This window comes from Temnothorax nylanderi, unplaced genomic scaffold (genome assembly GCF_030848795.1).
Source record: "Temnothorax nylanderi isolate EJ_2023f unplaced genomic scaffold, tnyl_v1.0 TNYL_tig0040_pilon, whole genome shotgun sequence".
NCBI lineage: Eukaryota > Metazoa > Arthropoda > Insecta > Hymenoptera > Formicidae > Temnothorax > Temnothorax nylanderi.
The window spans coordinates 597,350-621,336 of record NW_027249102.1 but is presented as its reverse complement, the minus strand read 5'-3'; the positions used below and the strand labels follow the sequence as shown (position 1 = coordinate 621,336).

The 23,987-nt window shown below is 36.1% G+C and overlaps 1 protein-coding gene and 1 long non-coding RNA gene across 4 annotated transcripts in view; one reads left to right on the top strand and one right to left on the bottom strand.

Moving 5' to 3' along the window:
- LOC139771477 (latrophilin Cirl) overlaps nt 1-23,987 on the top strand; it is a 447,191-nt gene that overhangs the window by 58,966 nt on the left and 364,238 nt on the right. The window contains exon 2 of one of the 3 annotated variants that reach the window (XM_071704284.1): nt 7,299-7,395. The exons of 1 other annotated variant lie outside the window; for it this stretch is intronic. The gene's annotated coding sequence lies outside the window, so the exon portion shown is untranslated. Of the gene's footprint in view, nt 1-7,298; nt 7,396-23,987 lie in introns of those variants that run through there. One more of the 3 variants, XM_071704290.1, reaches the window with a different exon arrangement.
- LOC139771480 (uncharacterized) overlaps nt 5,615-23,987 on the bottom strand; it is a 41,233-nt gene continuing 22,860 nt past the window's right edge. Inside the window, exon 3 of the long non-coding RNA XR_011717915.1 lies at nt 5,615-5,775. This is a non-coding gene — a long non-coding RNA (uncharacterized lncRNA). The remainder of the gene's footprint in view (nt 5,776-23,987) is intronic.

The window sequence follows — 23,987 nt, the reverse complement described above, 5'->3', positions numbered from 1 at the left end:
AATTCTCATAGAATTATGTCGTACTACGTATCGATTGTAAGTATACCCCAATCTTTTAACAACAGCTGTATTCAAATTAATTCTATTTATCTTATGGAATTATTTTTCCGCTTTTTTATACTTGTTTGTATATGTAAAAATTAAAATAATGAATCATTAACCTTTAAAGTGTATATACGTTTTTTCGGTACCTTCTAAGTGTATACGTGGGTCTGTCACATTCAACGCTATTTTTCCCTACCTTAAAGTATTTTAAAAAATCTAAAAAAATTCATGAAACATCTGCCTACATTGTATATATAGTTGACGATTTTATAGTCATTTTGACAAACATCGTTTATTTAATATCTTCTAACAGGCTTGCAAGTTTTACAGTTACGAGCAGATATCACTTTGACTCGGACGCCGTAGACCCACGTATACACGTTAAGGGTTAAATATATTAAATCAATTTAAGTAAAGTTAATTCTTGTTCAGTTCAATCTTACAATAAGTTTTCAATGTATGATACGACGCCGTTTTTAAACTAATATGCAATAGTCGCTCAGCTCGTTAGCTGAAATCAGATGATCGTTATGATTTGTTGTTAACATTAGTTTTCTTATATATCTGAGTTTCAATATCGATCGTTAGTATCATTATTATTAACAACTATTATTGTCTTAAATGCTATTCACAATCTGAGCCTGTGATTTTTTAGAAAAAGAAATTCATTAAATTATTCGGTTTCACAAAATGAAAGGGACATATTCGCGCAGTCATAAATACGATACCGACGGAATTGTATTTTTTGCGTTATTAGAGATAATTGTTTCTAGAAGGATACCAGAAATCAAAGTCGGCTGGTCGGGGAGGAAAATTTAATAATTCTATTGTTACAGAAAAATAATAGGTTGCAAATGAGAGAGTCGATCACTCGTCTTAGTTGATGCTCGGATCAACCCAGAGTCAGCAACAATCGTCGTCAATTTATAATTTATAAACCCAATAGTTTTTACCACACGGGACAGCTCTATATCTATCTCTTTTTATTCCTCTCTTTTTTCCGTTCTTTCTTTGGTTCGCGCATTTACATATAATGAGCGAGCTCGATGCCTACTACGCATATAGCAATTTTTTAGATAGCTTTCAACTCTTGTCACAACGTTGTACAAAGGACGATGGAAATAATTTTTAACCAAAGAGCTTTTCGAACCGATTAGTACAACGTTTATTAAGATGTTCAGACATTTGAGTTTTAAAAGTCTTCATCAATATATTCCTACGTTCCACGACATAGGACGTTTAGTTTAGGTATATGTCTGAATTTTGGAAGTACTTAACGCATTTATTCCCGATTACGAAGTGCTCTATAATTTTTGTAAACAATAAGTAGTAATTTGTAGTATATAATTTTTAGAAAATATTCTTCGAATTTGATATTAATAAAACAATAGAATCTTATAAATTTCTAACAAACACGATTGTAATTTCTCGGTTATCTTATTAATTCTAAAAATATAATGTTTTCAATGCAAAACCTAATTTTGATGACCTATAATTCTTAATACGAAGTATTTACATTTTAGCTTTCTGACATTTAAAGAATTAAATAAAAGACTACAAACGAATGTATAAATCAGAGCTTAAATGTTTTAGTATTACTCTTGCATAAAAACGCCCGTCCTCTTTTTGCGAACGTCGGCGTCGCGTCGTCGGGTTGTCGCAGATTCGATGCTCCGACTTAATTTGAGTAACCTTCATTAATCATATTATTTCTACCCCGCTGTCGTGGCAGGAATATAATATTTCCGAGACAGGGTTCTCCATCGCCAGACCCGGTGAGTCTTAACGAGCGACGACGCGCGCTCAACATCGTTTCGACGGAAATATAAATGCACGCTACGCTATTCACCCCCTGCGAAGTATTGTCGGGATAATTGTCCATTTTTCCGGTCGAAGATTGACGTTCTAGTTACGCAACGGACACGAGTTCTACCACTTTCCCTCTAACAGACGACTTTCATACACACACATACGCAAGTTAACCCTTATCTGAGCAATCAGAATTCAAATGTCCTCACTCTTCTGTATAAAAAGAAAGCTATTATATGTAAGCCCTCTTTCCCTCATTTACTCCTTGCTTAAATAAAAGCTTTATTTTTCAAGTTGCATTATATACCTACGACACATTCTTGTAGAGATATTTTATTAACCTAAGAAATTCTAAGTGTGCATATGCATTTAACCGTATGTAAAATATTGTAATCTCTTGATTTCTTTTAATATAGTTTGAAAATGTGATAAATTAAATATGTTACAAGAAAATAAAATGGTGTCAGTGGTTATACACATGCCGCGAATAATCATTTTCAAAAGAAAATGTCATTATTAGAGAACAAGAATTTTTAATTATCCTGGTGACGACAACTTACTATGTTTTACTAATGTTGGAATTATCCGGCACGACTCGTAACGAGTCAATTTCGACGTGCAATACCTAACGTAAGTATACTCGCCGCGCGAATCGAGGGGCGCTATCCGGGGACGGTGCGCGCTATCTGAGGAATTCCACTTGACTATCTTTAATCGCGCGAATTAATCGTCCGCGGCGAATACCTCGGAAACCTCCCCGCGACGTTTATCGTCGCGCGGATACGATCGCACGAGCGTGAGTTGACATTCCTCTCGTGAGTGGCCGCGCTTTTTGCTCGCGATTCCCGCCTCCGACCGTCCCGCCTTCGCCCTACAGTATGCCAGGTGGAAATATCTTTTCGCGATTAGGCCGGGGGCGGCGGGCGGCGGGCGACGTTGTCACGGCACGGCAATGGGAAACGTTATTCCTCATGTTTTCGCGATACGTTAACAGAAAACACGAGAGTTTCTAGCACGTACATATTATCGCGGGGACAGGGGGGGAGGCCTTTGCGGCCGCGCGGCTGCCATGTCGGACTAAGGGTGGCCTGAAACCTAATTGTTCAGATACACGCATTTCACTGCCGCCACGACGCCACGCGCACACACGCGCCAAATACAGGGTAGTTCAACAGTAATGAACGAAAATGCGATTTATGTCTTTTAAAACAAACATTATGCAATTATAATAGATGTACCATATTTAAAAAGAATGTAAAAAATTATTATCGTATTACATATAGTTCTAATAAGGATCATTCAAACGCTTTTATCAAAGAAGTATCCCAGAATGTTTTCTTTTATTTATTTATATAAATGTACTTGAAACTAGTAAAAACTGTTAATATTCTAACTAATCTAACTGAATGAGATTACTATCCAAGGTTTGCAGAAAAATCTATTAAGCCTGTAAATATTTTAATCGTATTAAGAATATACCTATACACTTCGTATTCTAAATTTCTAATATCCAAAAACATTTTTCTTCCTAAGACGCATCAACGATATAACTATTCCTGAGGAGCACTGTAGTCGACACACGTCAATGACATACGCACATTATTCTGTACTGGGTTTTGATCGAGCTACGCGAGCCAGCGGGATTGTTTTAATGAAACCATTTCCCTCTCAAACCCCTCGCTCTTTCCCCCTCTTCACTCCCTTTCCCGTCCCTGCGATGATGAAAAGGGAAAAGAATTTCCGATTGATGGCGCAGATAATGGAGCTGCCAAGACGTAAAGACCATCACGTCTGGCCGAAACGATATTCCGGGCGGGAGGAGAGCGAGAAGGGTAGGGAAGGGACAATGTCTCCAATTGACGGCAATTTCGCAAAAACGTGAAATTCTTTCATTATCTTCGACATTGAATTTTTCCCTCTCTGTCTAGGTGGTTTTCGAACAGGATACGTGAAACGCGCGACACGAAGCGCACGTTTTAGGATTATCGGCCCAATTATGGATGATTGAGACCTTCAATCTATATTCGAATGTTTCCTATCTCTTTCGATAGATCGATTGAAGTAACAACGTTTACACACGGAGAAAATAAACAGGGAAATAATATAAAATAAGTAATAAAATAAAGATCCAATAAAATAATTTTTTTCGTACATGATGCATTTTAATGTTTGATACATTTTTTAAGACTTAAAGAAAAAATATCTGTGTATTGTATCGCACAGAATAACTGCCACATAAAATTCTTACCTTAATTCTTTTATTAACCCTATTTTTTCCTTTAATAAAACAGCTGTTTAAAAAGTTTGAATGTATAAAGTAGGTAAAAAAAGCTTATCTAGCACACAAACTTATTTTATTCGAAATAAATTTATATAAATAAAAAGATATTACATAAGAGATCAATATTTTATTAGAATACATTACAGTTATTTGTATCAGTACATTGTATAAAACTTGTTGTAATAATCAGTTTCTTCATTGTACAAAATGACCTTAACATATATAAGATATGCAAATACTTTTTTTACATACTATATACACATCCATTTTGCAAAAAAACGTCGCTTATTTTATAAAATCGATTGTTTGAAAAAGGTTAAACATGTATTGGATAAAGAATACGTATATCGGAGAACAAAAATACACGACTGACGTTTTGATCGCGATGAATCCCTGCCATGCGGATCAGCGCTTTGCTAGAACTAGTTGAAATTTTATCTTCGTCTGCACGAAATTTTTTATCCCTCCTATTTTAGAATCGAGACACGATTTAGTTTTCGCACAAAAGCCCCCTGCTCGCAGATTAATTTCATCGCGCGAAATTCGGCATGAATATAAAGAGCGTATGCCATAGAGAAGATAAAGTAACATATATAACGCGCCAGTAAAAATATCGCGAGAGATTACCTCCATCAAAAAGTCAACGTTAGCTCGCAACATTATATGTTGCATGAACTTAAAGATTTATTATATCTCGCTGTGAAACAATTTTTCAGATATTTCTGTTAGCTAAAACTTTATGAAAGTCGATATCATATATAATTGCAACTGTAACCTCGCACGTGAATATTGCCACGTTTGCCTCGTATCCAATGATAGATACATACTCAATAGCCATAGGTACACGTCAATTATCGCGTCAATGGTTCTCCTTAATCATTGAGGATATACCTAGCAATTGCCCAATATAGCAATATTAGTGCCCTTCGTCATCGAACATGTCATAAGTGACAGCATGTTCTAATAGGCTTCAGTAATCATGATGTCTTAGTAAATACATGGCTATTCTTATGTGACCGTATAGAAGAAAAAGGGTGCCTAATAATTTTGTCAGTTGCTGTATTTGTCAGTTAGTAAAGTAGATATTGATATTAACTTTTATTACAATATTCCTTAAATATTGTATGAAAAACCAAATTCAAAATTAAATTAGATTAGATTTTAATTAAAAAAGATAATTGGAAAGAGAAAGTAACACATTTAACTTTAACAATTTTAACAATTTTCCTTATTCTATACATATGTAAATGTTCTTTAACTATTTCTGCAAATGTTGTTTATAAAAGTATATATTTGGCGAAAGGTGTAAAAAAAATATCTTTTTCAGATTTAACACTTTTTATTTGTGAAAATCATTCGTATCACTCTTTAGCAGTTTACCAAGATTAAATATTAACATTAATCTGTTATAACCCATTAATTTTAAGGCACTAGATCTATGAGACGTTATATACATATATCTCTGTTATTCTTACGATATTAACTTGATACACATTTATTATATCTTACAGTCTTACTTACATCTAGTACAATTCATAGAGAGAGAGAGATCCATTATCTCAAATTAAAATAAAATATATCTTTATCACTCACTAATACGGTACGCAACAGCGGAGTGTCGTGACGTAGGCAGCATTGAACTGTAAAATACAAGTACATTTTAGTACTACAATAAATATTATAATAATTCCTAGAATAATTAATATAAAAAAAAATTATTATGCACATAAAATAAGCAATTAAATAGGTAGAAAAATAACTTTTCATGAATGATAAAACATTACACATGTAGTTGCTCTGCTGTCGCTCAATGCCGATACTTCCATGGGTCTCCTCCTTTCCTCTCATTATCAGATTCCTTCGTTACACGTAGACTTGTGAAAACACAGTTAATCTCAATCGCGCATATATTTAATTATCTTATTATGACAAGACGATTGCGGCACATTACATGGCATTCCTGACATAGAGATTGATGTTTTCTTCTGATCGTAATCGCGTTTCGAAGGAAAATGATGCGACATGGAGCGAATTGCAATCACTGTCTACCCGCTCGATTGTCGTCGCGTGAACAACAAAGCGATCATAGACACAATAATATGTGGCAAAAAAATAAACGTTGTGCGTGAACTAGTTTGTCGCGGCCAGAAAATATTAAATTCATTATAAAGTAAATATATGCCAAATATTTTGTTTCAGTATTTTAAAATACTAAAATAAAATAAAATAATTATCAATGTTACAATATAGCTTTCTACTTTATTTTCATCACTCGATACAATGATTCATGCATTACCCCGCATTCTTGGTCCAAAAATACATTTTATGCCAATTATATTCGAGCCTTGTTAGCAAGTGACTGTAATAAATAGATTTATAACTCCCATTTCCTATTACTTTTTATGTTTATACGAACGAATCACACATTAAGATATGTTTGCTTCGACAAAGACGCTCATGAAGCTTTAAGTGCGGGAGTTAATAAATGCTAATAGTAATGATCCTAGAGAATAATCAAGTCTCCCGATCCTATCACAATCGTATTTTGATGAGCAACGCGACGATACGCGGAGCGGCACGCGCTATTACCTCACGTCATACGTTACAAAATATATATCAAGCGCCGCGTGCCAACTAAGTTGTCGTTGCAAATCGAAATATTTAATGTATCATTTAACGTAAATATTTAGCGTAAATATTTAACATCAAATAAATGCGCGGAGAATCTTTTATATTGTATTTCAAATTAAATAAATATGATCATCACATATTTTGTGAACTTGTTAGCATCGCTTAAGATAACGATTAATTCTGCCGAATCAAGCGTTTTAAAATGACAGAAATGTGTTACTTAAATACACTTTGATAAACATGCTACGATTTTATTAATGCATATATTTTTTTTACGTTTTAGAATGAATGACAATGTGTGATTTTAATAAATCGAGAAAATAAGATTAAATTGTTGCAAAAAATATATTGACAATACTATATGATTTATATTCTAGTTATGTTTGTATTATTTATTTTATTTTAACTAACATAAAATTATTTACCTATCTAATTACTTGAAAATTATTTAATTACCTATATATATACATATATAGTTCATTATAATAAAAAAATATAATATTTATGCAACAATAAATTATTCTTTTTCTAGGTATGGAAAAGGGGAAATCGCTTCTCAACTTGCAGAGATACGCACACTTTATTGCGGCGCTGTTACGCTGTCTTTATCTGAGGACTTAGGCTCTTGGGTAACTATCTTAAACAAATGCTATTGTGCGCATTGTATCAAATGCGATTATGTGATTCTATAATGAGCGATTGACATCGACGATTCTGAGGGGAGTTCATGGTCCGCAAATAGAATCTAGACGCACAATTCGGAAACAGAACTTGATTGACCCCAAGTATACTTTTATTCAATCAGCGCTGCACCCCATTTACGATGTTCTTTGATTAGGATCCTGCTTCTGGCGTGCTACAAAGGGTCGATCCCTCTAATGACTACTACAAATTACGATATAGACGCATTCAGATTCGCGTTAGGAAAAGTCTGCACCGTTAAGAAACAGTTCGCGATACGATAATCTAAATCGTGTTTCTTATCTATCAACATTTGTTGGAAAGTTCTGCGCTACTATAAATAATGTATTACAATCGTAATTAATTGTTATTATTATGGTTGTATAAATACAATACACTTAAATATTATAATTAAGTTTTATTAATAATTGTAAATTCGAATTCTCTTCTATTTGAAACAAATAAATGTGTTAGCATTTGTCTGCATATTAAAAATGTATATTATTATGTTAAATATATGTTATATAGAATGTACAAAATCAGCAAACAAAAATTTCTTTGACAAACGATTAACGATGGCATTTGTAATTGTTTGTCAACGAAATGACAAGATCGTCACGATATCGTATAGGATTTTTATTTATGACACTTAGTATTCGTGCGACGTCGTGACGTTGACCAAGTTGAGTGACCAAGTTGGAGTGAAAAGTCGACTAGAGCAAAAGAAGACCATAAAATGAGTCGCTAGACGGTCTTATTTGCACAGCATGTTTATTTAATTTACCTGTGCATATACATGCCCGTCGTTTTTCCATCCTCCAACAACCTACCTCGCGCTATGCCACCACTAACCTCCCCAACGGCTCGATGCGCAAAACTTTTAGGGATTGCGCGCGTTCGCCCGAATATATTTGCATGCTCCACTTTTCCCGCGTTTTTATTCGCTGTCGGAAATTTGCGGTCTCCGAGCCGTGGCCGGCCGTCGTTGCGAGGCTCTTGGTCGTATAAATTTGCTGCGAGACCTTAAGGCCACTTTACGCGGTTTTATTGTGAAATGCTCGTTCTAAATCACTCAACGTGATTGTGATCACTCAAAGTGAAAAGTAAATTATGCAAACAGTATTTTCTAAAAAATGATTACTTGGAAAGACTTAAGTCGAACTGTTATCTATTTTCGTTCATATAAATCATTCAAAGTAAAATTAAACATTCTATCATCAGTATATCGCACGCATATTATCGCAATTGTATCACACATTGTGTATACATATATGTATACAATAAATAAAATAACAAATGTATTTTTTACAATTCCAGTTAATTTCTGCATACCTATTTATTTCAAGAAAATAATGAGAAATCTCAGGTATTTTAAGTTTTACACGTACGTAGGATATCTCTTCGTGTTAACAGAACGTACTTCAATACTCTAGTGCAATATTTTATTCTTACGTCAAGAAAACACACATATATAATAATTATTTTTTTTTCATATAAGATACCGTAGTACGAATCGCTTAATAACGCGGCACGTTGGAGCGGCACGTTCACGTCTTAGTTAGCCGAGCCGGCGCGTGCTCACGCTCGGTTTATTAAAAAGGAGAAACGTGATCGCGAGAATTTCGCGCGAGCGAATATCGGATTGTTTGCGCACGCGTAAGTATTTGGTTACATGCGTGTTGAGACGACAAACGATAAGACCGTGCATGATATTCCGTTGAAAGCTGAAACTGCAGGCAAAATGACACAGACTAATACGATTTTACGAAGGAGCATTTGATCAAACGTATATCGTATGCGTGGATATCATTAAATATATCCTAGCGCTATAGCGCTATGAGAAAATGAGCATTCTGCACGTACAAATATTTACAGATTACAGATTACAGATAACATATAAACTCAACTCTTTATCTCTATCATTTATTTTTTTTTTAGTTTAAAAGTAATCATCAATTATTATTATTAGATATTAATAAAATTTTTAATTTCTAGGATTTATAGATTTTTATTTTACCGTAATCAGCCTTGTTATATATTTCTAGCCTAAAATATGAGTTTACTAAATACAATTTTATATTGATATCGAGTTATTTTAAATTAGCTTAAAAATCGTAAAAAATATTGTTTTATGAAATATGGAATATAAGTTTCTTGGTAGGAAGTTATACTTTGCAGATTTTTCTTACGTAAACGTAATCAAGTGAAAATTCTCGATACACACGTGGTTCCGCAAAAGAAAAACAAAATGAGGGACAATTCAATTATACGTGAACACGCGACGTTGGATTTTTCCGCGCGGATTTTGCTCGGAAATTTCGGAAAGCTCCTTCTGCGTCCTTTATTTGTCGGTATAACGATGTTGAACGGGCTGTCGACCCGCTGCGCCATGTATTCAGTTAATGAAAACATTGTCCTGCCCACAGCACATACGGTCACCCGCGCGCACGCGGTTAGCTTGTCACACACGATCTTCACCGCATCGCGGTGCAACGATGCAGCGGTGCCTGCGTTTTGCGAGGGCCACGCGTCGTACATCTTCAGGGCTGGTTGGGAAAGCTCATACTGCCCTTGGCTATCGTACTTTGGCAACCACTTCGCGTATCCCTTTTTATGCGGAATATCGCAAGATTTATACAGTTGCCGAGTATCAAGAGCAAAACTTTATTTTAAAAAATTAGCTTTCGAAGCTATTTAAAAAAATAGAAGATGAATATCTCTGTGACATTTTCAGTGTCAACGAATTCTAAAGAGAAAAGGAAAACTGTCCAAAATTAACACCGTCCCGATGCGACTGTGTTGCAAGTTGCAACCCGCATACAGTACTTTCTCTAGTTTTCTCTAATGTATATGTGTCAACCTGCACAACATAACACACGAGAGTAGAAACGGACACGCGCTTGTTGTCGAATGTCGCAGTATTGTTTAGCGTCCCTCTGCAACGCGCTATGCAAGCATCGCGACGCGATGCTGGGGTGATGCAATGCGCATACAATGCACACATACACACGAAACACACACGCAAATACATGCGAACACGCCATATACGTATACATGCTCTCGTAACACACATCTGCCGGTAAATCATTCGCGTGTTAAAGCGAAAAGGTTAACACCAAATATTCAACTTTATTTCTGTAGGATATTAGTTATATGGATCATAATTATTTCAAATTGTTATATTAAAGAGAGTAGTTTTCTTAAAGCTATTGTCTTACAATTTTTTATAATTAAAGTCATCTTTGAAACCCCGATTTAAAAAGTGTCAAAATTATTTTAACTATAAATGGAAAAGCAAAAATAAAAAAGATTCTTTCAATTTCAAATATCCGAATAACACTATGGATCTATTTACGTAATTTTCCACGTCAAAATTTCTTTTAAATATTAGACACTTGTAGCCGCGAAAGCGCAGCAAAATTATCTGAAGAATGCATTCCGCGTGAAAAGGCAAACGTATAATCTTAACCATATGTCGCCTCTCGATGCAAAACGCAGCATGCCATTTTCGATCTCAAAGCGAATCCGTGCACTTCGCGTGTCACGAATATTATTACGTTAATATTTTTCAACTCTCGCGCGCGCGAACGCGCGACCGGGCACGGTAGAGGTATGCATAACTTTTGTTCGACGTTTATCCCGATCTAACGACCTTACCTGAGGGCTCCTCTATTCTCAACTTGTTCTCTCGCGCGAGTTCCTCTTCTCGCACGTCGCCTCCTGTCGAGTTCTCTCCGTGGCTCTAAAGAGACACGACTAAAGCGCTGTCAAACACGCTCTCGCGCGGGTACGAGCGGGTGACAAAGCAATCTCCTTGTCGACAAACGACCGTAATCATTGTCAAAAGAGTAATAGAGAGAGGGTGCGTGAGAGCGGGAGACGCGGTACGGGCCGTATGACGTACGTATATAACAAGACGCGCGGGGGAGCCGGTGCAACGTATGGCTCAAGAGTGTACAGAGACGCCGATAACGACATCATTACGTACGCACAGGCGTGACGACTGATTAGGATCGCCTGTACGTTTCTTATTCACCGTTACTAATCGTGGGTCAACGATGTTGTTCGCCGCGATCTTTCGCGCACTGTACGGAGGAACGAAAGGGCCGGTGCGTCGCGACGCTATAAGAAGCCTAGAGAGATCCTATACGAGAAAAAAAATATGTCACAAAGCAATGACAGTGATTTATGTAATCTAACGATGATTTATATCTTTTAACGATAAATCTATACACATGAAACAATTTTATATGCATACGATACATGCATATATGCAGATTACAAATATACTATATATCCGAGGAATATAACTATAACGTGTAATTACATAGTATAAAATTGAGATACTTATACTATTTTGTCTAACAAGTTAAAATTAATTCGAATAAAAATAGCTGATTTATACAGCAGAATTTTATCTGAATTATAACCATATTATAACCATTATTATTATTATTATTATTATTATTAAACTCCGTGATAAATCTTCTTAAGTATGCAGTATTTTGACGTATAATACAAATTCAGTCGCTTAGAAAATGCGATTTAAATACCAATTTTCCGATAAATTTATGCACGAATTAAAAAGTCGCGATCAATCATAAGTTCTGCGTATTTTCCAATATTTTCCTCCTCTATCCTCGCCTGCTTCGGATGAAATTTAGATTCGACGAAGGAGCACAGGGACGCAGGGCGCATTAGAAAAGTAATGTGCGCGCGAAGGGGCAGGTAAACCGGCGGGTTAAATATTAAAAGGCGCATGAATAAGCGCGATAGTGCTCGTATCTTAGCGCTCGGCTGCCACCCGGTGCATACATATTCATGTCTTTTTGCTCTCGCGCTCCGATGGCACCTCGAGCACCTCTTCCGTCCAGCACCCCTATGTCGCCTTTTGCGACTCCCCTCTTCCGCCGCCCACATGTAGTTATGTACCTATCGCATACCTAGAAGACGATTGCCGGTCTGGTCGCCGGCGGCGGATGCTATCCCCCGTGAAAACACGTGGAACGCCCCGGAAATTTATGTCGAATTCACGGAAGTACTTTACGCCCCTGAGTCACGTGCACCTCATTTTCTAGTCTTTCTTTTTTCTTTTGTTTTTTTTTGTTCGTCGCAGAAATAGGACATCGAATATCAAAAGTTTTTGGAAGAACAATAGCTCACAAGCGTGTCATAACAACTTCACCGAAGAGCATATTTTAAAAATCTATTTATCGTTAAGATTTTCTTAAAAGACGGCATAACTTTTTAGCATACTTCGGCCAAACTTTTACTTTCTTTTTTTCTCGAAATCTTGTGGACGTATCTAAAAGTCTGTTAACACAATCTTCCGCGATACTATTGTAGCGATGCGAACGAAGCAATTTAGATGTCTATCCAGCGGAAATTTATACAAAAAGCGAGTTCTAATAACGGGATCTCACGAGCGAGACACAAAGTCCAAAAAAGAAAAATGCCGCTCTTCGCAACGATTTTGCTCGCAGATACGCACGATTCCGACCGCAGCAACTGTCGTATGCGGGATTAGATCGATAAGATCCACGCGACGATTAGTTAATTAGACGAACATCGACAAGACTCCGCATTCGCCTCTAACTGTACACCGTCGCGCGCTTTGCCAGATCAATTATACGACGGGGACCGCTAACGATCTTTCACCGTTGATTTAAATGCGAGAGATAAACAGGTTCGCGAAGAACGTGAAATCCGATCGATAATCGCGTACACATTTATTATATCCCCCGTGTCTGTTTGAATTTATCTAAATGTCGGCGATGTCGCCTGTCGCCCCGATGCTGCGCTACAGCGATCAGGAAGTAGATCGCGATATCATGACTGATAACTTGCCGCTCTGAATGTTATTACCGTTAACGGTGTTTACACGTCTAAACTAAAAAGATGCATTGGCATTTAAGAAAATTATAGGCAATATTTCTTCAACAAACTCCGAGCTTCGACTTCAGTTCGTTGCACCGTTCGTTATAAATCCTATTTTATTTTATATTTTTATATTTTATATTTCATATTGTATATGTGGTTTCAACTACTTGAGGTACTTCATAAAAAACACCATTTATTGTCTTTATACACTATTTTGTATATTACATACTTATACATCTCTCTTTGAAGAATAATGATTTAATTTGTTTAATATAACCCTAGCTAGCCACACTTATTTTCGAATCCTTAATCCGCTACACTCCGATCTGTCAGATCGCTTGACTTTGCTCCATTGGTCATTTTCATTCTAATTAATATTTTTAAACTTGTACTGTAGAAATTGGAAATACAGAATTTGAATAAGAATGTTTATGATAATATCAGATCAAGAAAATGATTTAAATTTAAACTGAACTTATTATAAGGAAACAGAAAATTATGTTATTATGTGAAAACTAGAAAACCGAAAAACATTTAGCAATCCATTGGACCGGAATGTGGCTAGTTAGAGTTAACACAATTTACGGTAGCTTTGGAAAAAATACAAATCTTTTCAAAAAGATCATGATGCTTCAGATTAATAATTTAATATGGATGCATTCATTCTTTTTATGAAAGTTTAAATGTTCTTGTGTTTCACGGGTTATTAAATTCGAATCAATGTTGGGGAAAAAAGAGCATTTTTCGAGTATTTCATGCAATTTTTAGTCAACTCTGTTTATTGGAGACTGATAACGACTCGCTCGACAAAATGGATTTTATTCAGCCATCATAACATTTATACAGGGACCGGATTAACAAACGATAAAAAACGGGTTCATCGGGACAAACCGACGTTTATAAATAAACGCCCACTCTCGTTCGATAGATCCCGGAATATTTGATACTATATTGGATACTATATTGGAGCTTCGAACACACGGGACCTGCTGTATATTTAGCAAAATGTTCGCTCGGCAATAGCGGGATATTTTTCTGACACATATTTCGCGAGCAAATCTTTTAAATGGAATGAAGACAACGCGCTGGATTTTATGACAGCGTAAGCGGAACGCGCTGCTTCACTGCCGGAGATAGAAAAGACATTCCGAGAATGAAAATCGTTTCGCGAGCGAATACTCGCACTCGCGATGAAGCGAGAATGTCTGACAGCGATTATGTTACTCGCAATTTGTAGCACGAGCCGTATTGAAGTTAGCACGATAATTGAAACGTAATCCTGGCAAATGCGATATACTATATTTCAGGGAGTTTTCAACTATTTCATTAATTCCGTCTTTAACATTAGTCCTTTTATTTCTGCGCTTCAGAATAAATCATTGTCTCGCTTCTTTATAAATCCTTTTTTAAACAAATTATGGTTAGTAAAGAAACATTTACTTTTACACATCTTTTCACGTTGAAACAGTTTTGAGACACATGTGTGTATGCAGTTTACCTTATTCATATTACATATTTATGAACGTAATATGAAATATGAATGTAGATTTTTCCTGCAATAACCCTTTTCGCGAAGTTTATCATTAGCGACGCGATTATTCGCACATCGTTAATTTTTACGCGTGTACATTAATTTCTGCACGCAGAGATGCGTGCGGTCTGTTTAGCAATAACGCTCGTTTCTACTCGCGTTCTGCGGAAAGTGGGATTACATTATCTTGATACACGGTTTTTCGACGTGCCGTAATTAATACCCGGTGTACTCAGCACGGTGGGTATACATATCGCCATGTCGCAACGGATATAACGTGCCGTCGTCGTCCTCGTCGTCGTTGGTCTCGTGTGCTCAGCTGCCGGGCTTTCGTGAGGCTTGAAGAGTGTCATGAAACGAATGTAAAGCTTGCTGAAAAGCTCGATAGCGATAACAACGGAGGGCGAAGCGGAGTATACCAAATCGCCCCACACAGATTACACGGCTCCGCAAAATGAAAACTTTTAAAAGCTTTTTTCATCATTAATTTTATATAACTTTGAAGTGCTGATTACGAAAATAACATCCATTTTCATGTATCACGCAATTAATTTTTGTAAAATAAAAGATGCAATTTATGGATTTCCAAGCTTACAGATTTTGCTCTCTATGAAACATTGATTCAATCCGTATCGATAAAACTGAGATTAAAATGGTATGTATTCCATTTTATATGTATAATATAGAAATCCATATATAATAATATAACAAAGAATCCAATAATTGTGAAATAAATAATTGTAAAATTAATAAAACTTTGTTCCCATTTGTTCACAAATATATTTCTAAAAGTTTTACATTTTGCTTCTTAGAAAAAATCAAATAATTAGAAATAAGTCATAAAAAGTAGTTATGTTCATATAAATTTATCACAAGCTCATTTAAATCAGTTCCACGATAAAAGATTATTAAAATCGAAAATCTAAACGCGTTTTCATATTTTCTGTCCAAGTTGTATTTATAAGAAATAATTACTCTATTTGCTGGATTTTTATAAGATATTCATACTTTCATAGATTCCACGAGTTATAACAATTTTCCGTTGGCATATAAATTTTCTTATGCATTCATATTTATCTATGTATATTTTAGAAAAACACATGCGACGGTACAAAAACGGTGCGCGCGAGTTTCCAGAAAAATACGTCACGTCGCGACATTAAATGGATCGATCTCGAATGCAAAACTGCAATTAATAATCTGATTCCTGTCACGTGCGTCGCCGAAAAAGACAAAAAGAATAGAACAGGAAATTATCAAATCCGCGATGCATTTGCGATTCTGGGAAATGATTGATCGTTGGTGGTGTCGCGCGCGCCACAGAATGAACTCCGCCGCCGCCGCGCGACGGCGACTACGGCACAAAAAAGGACTTGCATGCAAATTTTCCGGATGGGCGAGTGAGCGAGGGCGATCGCGAAATGCATGTAATTCTCTCGGAATTCCCGATTTAAACGACACGTTTTGTCCCGCGAGGGCAAAATTGGCCGACAAACTTTGCCGACTCAGCTCGCAGCGGCGTGCCTTTTATTATAATTACAGTTGGCACGGGATCGTCATTCGACGAGCAAACACGGCAAATAGACGTGTGTACGTACGAGGATTGCAGCCAGTTGTAATCGAAAACAGAATACGAACAAATGTACTGATCGTACATTTTTCTCAAATAAATTCTTTCCATCTCACAAAATTGTTTTGCGGATTTCCGATACACAATTTCAATACTTTCCATCTATTTCATATACGCATTCTTAAAGTTTGATTAATTAATTAGTTTCTGCATATAATTCATTATCCTTCTCATTATTCTTTAATATCATCCCGAACTAATCGTTGAAAACCTGGCTTTAGATAATTAATAGCATAGAAAAGCCGTTGCGATTTAATAATTCGTCATTATTTTCATCTGCGAAATTACATGTAGCGTTATACAAATTATATAAATTGCGTATTATATAAATTGCGAGGCGCACACGCATTTGATGACGGGAAAGTTTGCATAAATATCTGTTATTTACGTTGTAATTACTGAACGATAATTCTCTCGTGCAGTTACTGGATAGCGACAAAGTAAATGATCGATTGTTTGTTAATTATAAATTTGTGCATCGCGCCCCGTCCAAAGTGTTCCGATAAAAATGGCTCGCTAATTGTCCATAAAATACCGGGACGATATCATACTGCGTTGGACAGGATAAAACTGAGGATCGCGTCCAAATGAGCCGATTGCGTGCGCTTTCAAAGAAAACGTATTTCTGACGATAACAAGAAACAATGTACATATAGCTTGACACTGCCATTATTAACCCTTCGCATTCCCATGCGACCGTATAGCAAGCGCGATACGGAAAATATATGCGTGTGTATGTGCGTGTATGTATGTTGTACTGTTTTTTTACATGAAAATGATAAATCTTACTACGCACGACAGTATATGTTTTATCAAGTCCATTCATATGCGCGATGTAAAACAAATGTAAGTACTGACAGCATTGTAATTAAATTCTAATTAGAACTTTCCTGCTGAAAACAAGTTTCTGTCGGGAATTTTAGTACGAGTTTTTTTAATGTAAAGTGACTCATATTTGCAAATCTTAAATAAAAATAATTTCTCGAAATAAAAAAAGAATATATTACAACAATTAGTATCTTTGTCTAACGAGAAAAATATCCTTGAAATATATTCCCGTGCCATTTTCTTTCTACATCTCTGATATTTCAATATTTCATAAAATTATTGATAATTATATTTTCTCAGATATGCAGCCGGATATCTGTGCGTGAATCACACTGTGTATTTATGAGGAATTTCTATCAAGTTCGGTTCGATTTGCCATCAATGAAATTGAATTAAATTAAAATAATCATAGATATGCGCATATGATTGCATATTAATATTTACATTCAGACCGTAATTTATTGAATTTATATTATCACATTTAAACGTGGTTGAGAAAAATAATTATTCATGCGTGTTTCATTATCTTTATATTTGTTGAACATAATATTTGCATAATCATTATTACTCATCGATCATCATTATTTAAATTTTTTGATTTTCTTTCATTTTCTTTTATCTCAACGTTTCTCCAAGAAAGGAGAAAATTCCCTAAGAAAATGAATCGTCATTTACGCGGCGACTTGGAGAACTGCGCAAACTGATTGAGGTTCTTCAAAGAAATTCAATTCACTTGATCGTGAGAAAAAGAAAACGACGTGCAAAAGAAAATTCTTAATCTCCAACTAACATCCTCTTCCACATCAATGATCGATTGATCATCCTGAGTAACATTTCAGGCAACTGATACTTCTGTAGGAGAAATAAGTGTACATGATCTCACTACATTCAATGCAAAAAATGGAGATACATATTTCCTCTTCTTAATCGTAGACATATTACTTTAACTCGAAATGTAATAATAATAATAATAATAATAATAATAAAGTAAAATTAAAAATTCTAGGATACATCTCTCCTCTTATATGAAAACAAAAATTATAAATTGTAAGATAATGTAGAAATAATGCAATAAAATAATTAATTCCCTCATAGGTTAGTTAAAAATCGAATTTATCGAATCTAAGTAAGAATTTGCAGCAATGATTTATAAGAACATTCTATAAAGCGCCATATCAGAGTCGCGACACTTTTTCCTCCTATGTTTTTCTCGCAGATTCGCAATTTAAGTAGCAACCGCATCGTTTAGCTCGACGCTGGGCGCGTCTTTATCCTCCCGGAAGTTCAAAGAAAACGCCGTAAATAGTGGATTGCGGGGGACCATAACAAACTCGAATGGTACATTTCGCATTTATCAAAGAGCCCTCGTTCTCCCGCCTTCGCATTACCGAGCTTAGAGGCGCCCGAGACGCTTCTTGTAATCCGTCGTTTCCTACGCCATCCCCGCCCTTTTAACTGTGCTCCCTTGTGTCCCCCTCCGCGCATCGCTTGGCCTCTGTACAGCCACCCCCGCTAACCGCTCTCGCAGGATAATGTCGAGAGAGAAAGACTTCAAACGGAATACTATACCTTCGTATAAATAACAATCTGTGGAGCTATATTGATTTTGGACAGACGAGATGCATCGATGGGAAGTATCGAGATCTGTCATGTCGGAAAAATACGAAGCGTTCCAAAGGAGGTATTCGGTGGAAGGTCTTTATCTTTGAGAGAGAGAGAGAGAGAGAGAGAAGTGGGGGAGGAACTACCTTGAACGTAGTCTCGCGCAAGGATTAATTACGAAGAAATTCTCGTGCTCGTTTACAATATCGCATTTTGTCAAGGAAAACTCCACTTTGAATTGCATTAAATACGTATCTACCGAGAAAGTAAAGCTCTTGAGAGAATGCCTCACAATGAAACATCCTGTATATATTCCACTCGGAAGGTGGCCTTCCCCAGAAGTTCTCTCTCCGAGATGCGAAAGAACATGTCGCGCGCAAATGCGACGAGCGTGTTGGGAAATTGTATGAGAACTTTTGCACTATCCGGGGACTAAATAAATAGAGCGTGAGTGAAATATTGGCAACGGGCGCACGAAGTGAAAGAGGCGCGCATGTCGATTGGCATCGACTTCAATTGTCGCGGTCGGGGGCACAACGGTAGTATCAAAAAATACCGCGCGTGTCAATCGGTGAATACAAATTCGTTCGGGAGCCCAAGTAATGTGCATAATATTCTGAATTCTTAAATATATTACTTGTGTGCATAAGATGCTATTAAACTAGAAGTAAGTTTAGAACATGAAAAAAATTATCACTTATATAATTGCATTATATAGGTCTATATAGGTACCTGTGTATATATATGTATTACAAGAGAGTAAAATGTATTTGATTATAATATTTCAAAAGATCTGACGAACAAAACAATCGAATATAAATTTCAATGAATAATGGAAGACAGAATCTTTTTTTCCTGTAATAACGCGTTTTCGCTCAGTAAAAAGCACTACGGCAAGGATACATCATATTTTACGATACGACCAACTGAATATTTAAGTTTCTTTTTTCGTCATCTTCTTGTTAATGCATTCTACCCATCGATCAATGATCCGCGTATCTTTTCGCGTAGCGACGTCCTGACGCCGGGCGTTGTGCGAACGTTTCTGTGCGAACGCGCACCTGTTTCACGGCGTATATTCCTCAAGACTGTATACATCGACACGATACCCGCCTGGTCTCTCGCGCAAAACTCTGAATCATCGGCGGCCGGTGGCCATTTTTCAAAGTTGCCTGTGCCGCGTTGCATTAATAACCAGCGGCTTCGTGCTGTGCGCGAGCGGCGATAACAATGAGAACAAAGAAGTCGAAGGGGTGGATTTCAATCTGTACGCCAACACGGGGGCTACCAAGCCCCTGTTGATCGTGGCCTTAGGTAGCTACTCGATAATATCCCTGGCCATTAGGGCCCCGGCGATACACGACTCCTCGAATTCTTAAGGTATAATTGTCGCCCGAAACACGTTCCCGTTACTATGATTCCGCGGCATAATTATTTTGTCGTCGAATCTTTATTTAAATAACAATGTTTCGATTACTGTAGTCTTTTAGATATAAGAGATATCGAATAATTGTAATGGGAATGTCTATCGACTTGTTACTCATTATTTATGCATTCTTCAAGCTCGTTTATGTTGATTTTTCTTCACTTATTTTGTTCAAACAACACTGTCCATTCTCGTATCGATTGTAAAAAATAAGTATTTCTTCTTTCATTTATATTTATCTTGAATACAAAAAAGTGCATGTAAAAATATTCTATTATAGCCAAACATGTTAGAAAAAGTGATCTCACCGAGATGCTACTTAATCGAAATATTAGGTAGATCAAAAAAAAAGAACCCTGATTATATTTATCATTCAATAATTGGTAAAAACAGTATTTTGCATCTTTAGTCTCACAGTGTTTTTAGACTTCAGAATGCATCTAGATGCATTTATACACATAAAGTATTCCAAGGATGTATTAAGCCTGTGAATGATCTATGGATACGAAACTATGATTTATTTTATGGATCCGAAATTACAGTAATATAAAACGATAGCAGCATTCACCATAGTTTTTTATTACTCGGAACATCTTTAATATTACTCAACCGTTCGGCTTACTCATCTATCTCTCGGACAGGATTCCAGATCCCGCTGTCAGTTTACCCATCTGTTGCTAAGATGGATGTTACAGACGTCTATATTGAGGTCAAACAAACCATAACAGTATCGTTTATCCACTATGTGGTATTTATTTCTATTGCCCCATAAAATGGATATACCATTACCATTTTTCTGTTATTTTTTTGATAAATAACATCTCAAAATATTAACGTTTTGGCTAAGAAGTCCTTTTAATTACTACCCTAGTTATTTAAATATACGTAAATATAGAAATTAATTAGAAGTATATTTGTGCAATAGTAGATTAAAGAGATAGAGAATTAAGATAAAATAATAATACACAAAATGAATGAGTACGTGAAAGATTAATACTGTTGAAATTGATTTAAATATATTATTTAACAAGTTCACACAATTGAAGAGGTTAGTGAAAACAAAAGACAACAGATTAGAATAACATATACAGCTTATTCTTAAAGAAATCATCAATTCTAGAAGCTTTTCAGCAGTATTCTTGGATGAAAGTCGGAACAATCTGATCTTTCAGGCAACTGAAGGAGAGATCGAACAATGAGATCTCTCGTACCCGAGACTCCCGATCGCAGCTAGGACCATATTCTTTTGGACCCATCAAATAAGCCGACTAATGGCGCGCAACGACCGGCTGCGCTGATTCTCTCCTTCCCGCCTGCTATTGCATCGTAAACGTAATTTCTGGGAAGAGTTTACCGTGAGCTCTGCCCGCCGGGCCGTACGGCACAACAGTGATGTCAGAAGACCCCGTGGAGGTAATCGTCCGAAGAATTTCGATTCTTGCATGATATCTTTCTTGCCGAGCTTGATTGCGTATTAACTCCGGAATCGTGAAGGATACGTCGCATAAGAACGGACGAGTTTGATAGGCGCATTATTTTTACTTCGTTTATTCTTAAAATAGATACAAAAATTCAGAAATTTTAAATTAAGTTTAGAAAGATATTGTATGCGAATTTCATATTCTCTGTCTATTGTGAAATCATGGAGCATTGCTCTTTGCATTCTTACGTCTATCAAATGAAAGAATTCTTTGCATTTTGCATTTCTATAGCAACTTGAAGTCATTGTCCTCTTTCGTAATAAGAAGCCGAAATCAAAATTGTGATTTATGGATACTTAATCATGAGTTTTGAGACCTAATAGCGTCTCGTGCCTAGTGTATACTATACTGAAACCTGCAAGCGTTGCACCGGCTTTACACGCGCGCGACTCGCTCGTGACTCAGCCGTGAGAAACGATTAGGCGAGGGAAAAAATGACTAGGTATAAGGATAATGAGTGGCCGGTGAGGAGAATAGCAAGGGCGACGCCGCGGAGGGACGCATGCTCGTGCCATAATTTTCGGGGCGAATTTAGATTCTTCAGCGGTACACCCGGACCCGGATAATAGAAGCTGCGTGTTGTGATAGTTAAAAATGTCTGCTGACGGATGCATTATTGAAAAAAAATCGTGCGGCAATCTTTTTAATTTACGGGAAATGCATTTAATTTTGCATTAACAGACATCGCGAGATCTCACTGTTTTAAAAAAATGATTGAAAAGATAATTCAACAATCGCGATGATAGAAAAAAAGTCAAAATACTATGTTGTAACAATTGAAGTGCACTGTTGAGAAATAGATAAAAATTTAGGTATAAATTTTACAGAATAATGTTATATACTTATCATATATCATAGAATGAATCAGAAATAGAATTAAAAATGGAATCGACATGTACAAATCTAATTATATGAAATTGTAAATATAATTTGGTTCTTCAGTCAATTATATTAACTCAAAAACAATCTACAAATTATCTCTACACAATATCTACATATTTCTGGAATATCAAATGCATAGAAGAGCCTTTGCGGTCGTAACAAATAGATAGCCAATATTAATTCGTGAAATGATTATACTGAGTGGTTTATTTGAATTCATGAATCGATTAGTTTTAGCCAGATATTGAGTACGATTTATTACGCAGCTAAATAATATCTCATGTTTTGATTATATGTTAACTTCATTTGTTGATACATTACAAAGTGATTCGTTCACTATAAATCATTTTTGAACATTTCAAAAAACAACTTAATTACATTTAAGATTTATTCTACGGTAATGTTTGTTAATTCATAAATATAGATTCCATATTTAATTAAATTCTATTAAGAATAAACGAATAAAATTATTGATATTAATTGTTCGATAGCTCGATATCTGCAATTAAAATTATTTATGACTAATTTTAATCATAAAGAGTGAATTTATAATGTTATTGTGTCCATGAATTTTTATAGTTATAATAACATTTCAAAGTTATGATCAACTAAATATAAATTTAGCATACATATAGTATTTATGATTAAAAACCTAACATAAAAAAAGTTTGTTATAATTTAGATTAACTGAAAATAAAGAACTTCAATCTCTAGAGTCCCTTTAAAGTCAACATAATAGCTTTTAATAACTTCTGACGTTAAGGCTAGCCACGCTTTGTCGTCGAAAACGATATTTGTGAGCGCACTGATTCGGCTTATCACTGAAATCTGCAGCCTCGAAATAAGGGGAACGTGCCGCGGAATTCCGGCGATGAGACAGCCTGCAATCTTAATAATTTGCATTCTGTCGGCGGCACTCGATAATGAGCAGCCGGGGGTATATTTACCGCGGCAACCCCGTTCCAACGACGACGATTGTCCACCCCCTTGAGTCTTCGGCCGATAAATAACTTCCTTTTTCCGGGCCGCCGCTTTAAGCCACGACGAGGAGAGAGGAACAGAGAAGAATCAGAGAACGCGGCGTTTTAATTTCCACCAATTAGAAATAATTGCGATTAATTATCTCGGACGAGATAAGAGAGAGAAAGAGAGGTGGCATCTGTTTAAAGGACGCCGGGCGCCTAACAGGAGGAACGAATAATTGAATCGCCCGAAGTTCCGACTTCGACAATGAGTGTTTCGTTTCACCTGAAACGAGCTTTCTTCCACCGGCGGCGACG